The 5,936-nt window shown below is 39.8% G+C and overlaps 1 pseudogene; it reads right to left on the bottom strand.

Annotated features, from left to right (window-relative positions):
* Window positions 1-1,959: 1,959 nt before the first annotated feature.
* LOC132101168 (extracellular calcium-sensing receptor-like) lies at window positions 1,960-5,499 on the bottom strand (annotated as a pseudogene).
* Between the last annotated feature and the right edge of the window lie 437 nt (window positions 5,500-5,936).

Genomic DNA, 5,936 nt, shown 5'->3' with positions numbered 1-5,936 from the left:
TTAAAATAACCAGACACGCGGTCGGGTATGGAAAAATTCACATCAAAACTGAAAATGATGTAATACACGCGTTGCCTCGACAGCGCGCGAATAGCTTAGTCACACAAACAATATTAATCCCCTCGGAGATTAAATAGCTGCTCACTAACGCTGCCCGTATAATGACACTGTTTGTTTTATACTGTGCTTATGCAACTTTGTTTGTGCAACTACAAGCTCACCGACGCCCTCCGTGTCAATCTCCTCGGAGAAAGAAAGGCAGAGCGTCAAGCCCGACGCTCGGGGGGAAGAGCCGAAGCTCGGGCTTCCAAACCCCGGAATCAGGCAGATCTGGTGGGTACGGTAGGAGATAAGGACGTGCCCGTCTCCATACCTTCCAGCAGATCGATCTGCGAACCCAACGAATGCCGGCGCGGCTTCGCCTCGGCGAAAGCGGAACCAGCATCGCGAGGAACGCTTGCGAAGGCTCACTTCTCGAAGAGAGCCCTGCGGGATCGAAGCGTCCGCATTGGCATTCGTTCACAATGCGGGCAGTCGGCCCCCTCGAGAGCCGACTCAGCGTGCTTCGATCCCAGGCAAGCCACGCACAAACTGTGTGTATCCCCACTCGTAATGTAGCGAGGGCAGGGAGGAACACACAATCTATAACGTGGCTTGGAATCGCCCTTAATATGTTAGGTCGTTTGCTTTTGTTTTGGCATATTGAGCTGTTTTAGCGATCTTTTAATGGCTAAGGGACAGACAACAATAAATAGGACCAACAGGACAGACTTTGACATGCACACACAGAGCGCTTGCTGACAGATTCGAAGCTGAAGCCAGCTGCACGGCACGTGCTTTTATAGCTTCCTGGTCGCTACGTCACCCCGCCCGTGACGTCACGCCTTTCCGATGGACTGATTGCACACGATATTCAGAGTCGGTCTCGTCAGGGACGTTCCCCAAAAGCGTTTCGACGCAGCTCCAGTTCCTGAAAAGGAACTGGGTGACACATTGGAGTCAGCTGTCTTAACTGTCCGTGGCTTGTGTACTGCAAACACATACGAGCATCATCACTGTGTCTGCCACGCCACTCTTTTCCTCTTTTGGGCTTGGACTAATGGTAAATCTAAGGACAGTACTAACTGTCTTTATATTTATTTTGAAAGATGAACCTCGCAATTATGGAAAGGGGCGTTCCATTTCAGATGAGTGCTTGCTGTGTTTGGCCAATCACAATGCACTGGATCAGTTGGCCAATCAGAGCAGACTGCGCTTGTCGGAAGGAGGGACTTTGTAGAAAACAATGCATTTGAGAGAGGCGGGGCATAGAGGACCTACAATAATGAACAGTATTCGAAAAATAATGTGTATTTTGAACATTAAAGCATGTCATATTATGTTACAACAAATACACCAAATTATTATCTTTAAAATAGCATCATATATGACCCCTTTAATGTTCTGTTAAAAATGCTTAATTCAGTGTTGTTTTTTAGATAGATATATATTTGTTATGCTTTTAAATTATATCACATTGTAAAGAGGCTGATGGAGTTTAAACTGTTTCCACACAAAACTTGTTATAATATAATTTTTACAATATCGACTTAATTCAGATTTCAAAAATAAAGTAAAATACAAATGAAAATGTCACCAATGTTGTCTGTAGATGGTTGACCACTATATTGTAAAAAAATTTATTTTGTACTTCTCTTCTCATGATCGCTTTTTTAGTGTTTTTCTCTGGATGTAAAAGGATGATGTAGCACTTTGGGGCAAATATGGCCACCAGTAATCCAAAACTCGAAGCAAGGATGGCAAATATTTCAACAGCAACTGCATATTTCCCTGGTGAGCTCACATATGCTGGAATAAATGCAATCCATACAGCACAGAAGATTAACATGCTAAAAGTGATGAACTTGGCTTCATTAAAATTATCTGGAAGATTTCTTGAAAGGAAGGCTAACAGCAAGCTTACTGTTGCCAACAGTCCAATATATCCCAGCAGCATAGAAAAACCGGCTGGCCAATAAACAGTAGCACACACAGGAAACATAGTTTGAGTGACAACAGCAGCAGAAAGCTAAGCTCTGAATTGTTGGCTCGTACTATGGGTGTGTTACAGTGATGATCAAAGATGATCATCACAAGAGCACAGATGAAGGTGCCAAGCAGGGAAGCAGTGGTGAGAGAGATGCCCAGATGCCTCATAGGATAGAAACTATTTCTTTGGGGACACACTGATCCTTATCTGGATTGGACCAAAACTCATCTGGACATGTTGTGCACTCAATAGAATCTTTAAATAAGCAAAACAAAGAAGATTAAATTTTGAAGAGGAAGTTTTTTTTTTTTCAAATTTGATTCAGATTTTGCCAACAGTAATTTCCTCACCTGTTGTATTAGAAATCTCTCCATCTCCACATGGCAAGCAGTCAAAAAAGCAGAGGAAGGCCCTTTCTTGTGGCTCTTCCGGTTCCTGGGGGGCAACTCTTACTGCATACTGACTGTGGGGGCTAAAAGAGACATTAACTCCTATCAGTCATGTTTTTGTCTTTTACATAATGACTAGCTTGGATTGTCCATTAATTTATTTACAATTGTCTTATCATAGTTTCTAATTTACTACTATTTAGACTTTACCTGCAAAACAGATGACATTTTATCATTCAAAGGTAATTACTTTTGTTGTTTCAAAATTCCAGTAAAATGCATCCTTGTCGAGTGTAAGAAGCATCACTGAATATTATGTTAAATATGGAGTTAGACTTGGTCATACAATGGATCACTGACAATAAATTACTGATTAATGCAGGTAAAACTAAATGTATGATACTGGGGTCAAAATATTTTCTTAAGCCATCATTAACATTGCACTTAGATATAGGAGGAAATGTGATTCAGCAAGTAGAGGAGATTCATCTATTGGGTGTAATTGTGGATAGCTCATTGTCTTGGAATAGCCAAATAAATAAAATATTGCAAAGAATGGGTCGTAGTATGGGAATAATCAGATACTGTAAGAAATGTATTCCCAAATGGCTGACCAAACGATTAGCCCGATCTATAGTATTAGCTCATTTAGACTACGCGTCAGTTGTTTGGTCAAATACCAAATAATAATTTATACAAATTGCAAGTCGCACAGAATAAAGTGGCACGTATCGTTCTGGGTTGTCCATATACAACTAATATAATCACAATGCACAATAATTTGGCATGGTTAACTGTAAAATATAGATAGAAATTTTGTCTTTTATCACTTATTCATAATATTATTGAAACAAAAACTCCTGAAATAATTTACAGAAAATTGACATTTTTTGCTGATCAACATAATTACTGCACAAGACAAACCACTGGAATGCGATGTGTTCTGCCTCAAGTCAGAACTAATCAGTTTCAGAGAACAGTTTTTTATCGGGCCATGGTTGCATGGAATGGATTACCAGGATTTTTGTTGTTGGAAAAAAACAGAAATTGTTTTCAAAAGAAATTAAAATTGTTTCTGTTCACACAAGAGTCATGATGCTGGAAGAGTATGGTAATATGGAAAGATGTTTTATAGTTTGTATTGGAGAGCTATTTATTATATGTTCAAATGTATAGCATTTTTTGTTTGTTTGTTTGTTTATTTATTTAATTGCATTGGGTTATTGTAGATGATGTCCAGTTTGAGGATGGGTGTGTGTGTGTGTGTGTGTGTGTGTGTGTGTGTGTGTGTGTGTGTGTGTGTGTGTGTGTGTGTGAATAATGTATAAAATGGTGAATTATGTAAATTGTGATGTAATGAAGAGGAGACCCCAGGAAGAATAGCAACTGAGATTTCAGGCACTAATGGGGATCTTTATAAATGAAATGAAATGTTGCCGCACCTTTATTTAGTACACCAACATTGTGGATCTTAATTGATCCATCAGCACTTGGCTGCCAGTTCAGCACATCATAGATGGCCAGAGCATCTCCATTTTTATCAAATTATACATGATTCCCAAAGCCTGTGGTGAAGTTCACTTGCTGTAGGTAGTGAACCAGCTATATCATTTGAAGACAGGACCGGTTTTATATTTTTATCTGTAATTTGAATTAATATATACCACATACTTTGCTTTTCCATATTCATCTCTTCTATATGCCTAAAAAAACTATACATGTGGTTCTTACCTGCCACGGCTTCAGGTTGGTTATGTCACCACATCTGTTCTCACTGAATGGTCCTCTTCCCTCCTCACACTGCATCAGATCATGAAGTGCATGTGCCAGGGCATAAATTGCCTTATATACATTATACGATGCCCTTAATCCTGAAACATCAGTGAATGGTGTGTTTGTTGTGCTAAGATCCTCCTGTCCTGTACACAGCTTTTTGACTTGCTCTCCATCAGTTCCTTTACCCTTAATTTCAAAACTGCACCCAAATATGTTCTCCCAGAAGATTCTCACTATATCATGTCTTTGATCATTGTTGGGACGAATACATAACAGAAAGTCATGAAGCCCCTCGATCTCTCCACGCCTGATAGCAATGCCCATTGTGCCCCCCAGGAATGGCTGGAAACGTGGTGTGTGAAATACAGGTGAAGTGGCCCAAGCTTCACTTGCAATCCACTGCCTACCTGTTATGTTCTGCAACACCACCTCATTTATCAAAGGTAACAGTAAGGATGAAGCAGAAAAAACAACCACCACATTCCATTGTGCGCTGAATATCTATGGGGTTTGTTATCGTTGGGCAGGATTTCAGAAAAAGCAACACAATATCCAAATTGTTGCATTTCCCGATGGAATGACTGAGCAGCATAGATGCTATAGTCATTATCACTGTAGATGAGACCAACCCAGGTCCATCCAAAATGCTTCAAGATCTGAACCATAGCCCGAACTTGGAAGGCATCACTGGGGATTGTTCTGAAGAAAGAGGGGTACTTTTTCCTGTCACTCAAACAAGAGCAGGTGGCATAGTAGCTAATCTAATTAGAAGAGAGCAGAGACAGAGAGAAAAAGGTGAAAGAAAGATAAACAAATAAAAAGTGTCTGTGAGGTTATTTATATTTGCATAGTGGTCTGCTATTATAATTGAATATATGACAATGGCTTAATTGATAACCAAATTCATTGTGATGTAAACAAATCTGGCAAATGAGATAGACAAGAAAATCAAAATTTTTATTTTATCATTATTTTTTATTTTTATTTTTTTTACAGAAAAAAAGGTTGTGAATCTCATACCATAGGGAGTTGAAACAGCCCCAGGACACTGGAAATTGCAATGTAATGAGTAGAGCCTGAATCACCTATGATTCCAATCACCGGTGGTGGGCCTTTGCAATTGAGGTCAGAGATGGTCTCCTCTGTCCCACTAACCAGAGCTGTAGCACCACGGAATGCCACTCCAAGCATTAAACAGTTGTCATAGATTTGGTAACCAAGCGTGATGTTAGGCAGCAGGTTAGGATCGTCATTAATCTCATTAATAGCAAAAACCATTGTTAGTGCCTGCTGGAAGCTTGTCATATAGAAGCTGGAGAAGACAACACAAAGTAAAGTTAGATCATTAACTACACTAACAGTAACAGTAGAAAAAGAAATTACATAAAGGGTTATTATTGTACTCTGTTCAAATATAAATTTCATAAATAAATTAAAGCTGCAAGCAGCGATGAATGGGCCCTCGCACCCAGGCTCACCGGCAGCAAGTGGCTTTAGTAAATAGGTGAACGGTGAGAAATATGCATTTAAACTCATAAATATAAGTGGAATATATCAAAGTTTATTCCATATATGTGCCAATCTTCCTGTTGCCAGCAGGTGGCGCTATCATTATAATGGAATATAGGCCTTCAGATGTGTTCAGGCCAGGACTCTTATCGAACATGCAGAGTATGGGGAAGATTGAACATTTTATGCCTGAGTTACAACAACTTCTCTTGCTGTGGCGAGACATCAAATTT

Source organism: Carassius carassius, chromosome 23 (assembly GCF_963082965.1).
Source record: "Carassius carassius chromosome 23, fCarCar2.1, whole genome shotgun sequence".
Lineage (NCBI taxonomy): Eukaryota > Metazoa > Chordata > Actinopteri > Cypriniformes > Cyprinidae > Carassius > Carassius carassius.
The sequence above is the reverse complement of the archived record's forward strand: the minus strand, read 5'-3'. Positions and strand labels throughout refer to the sequence as shown.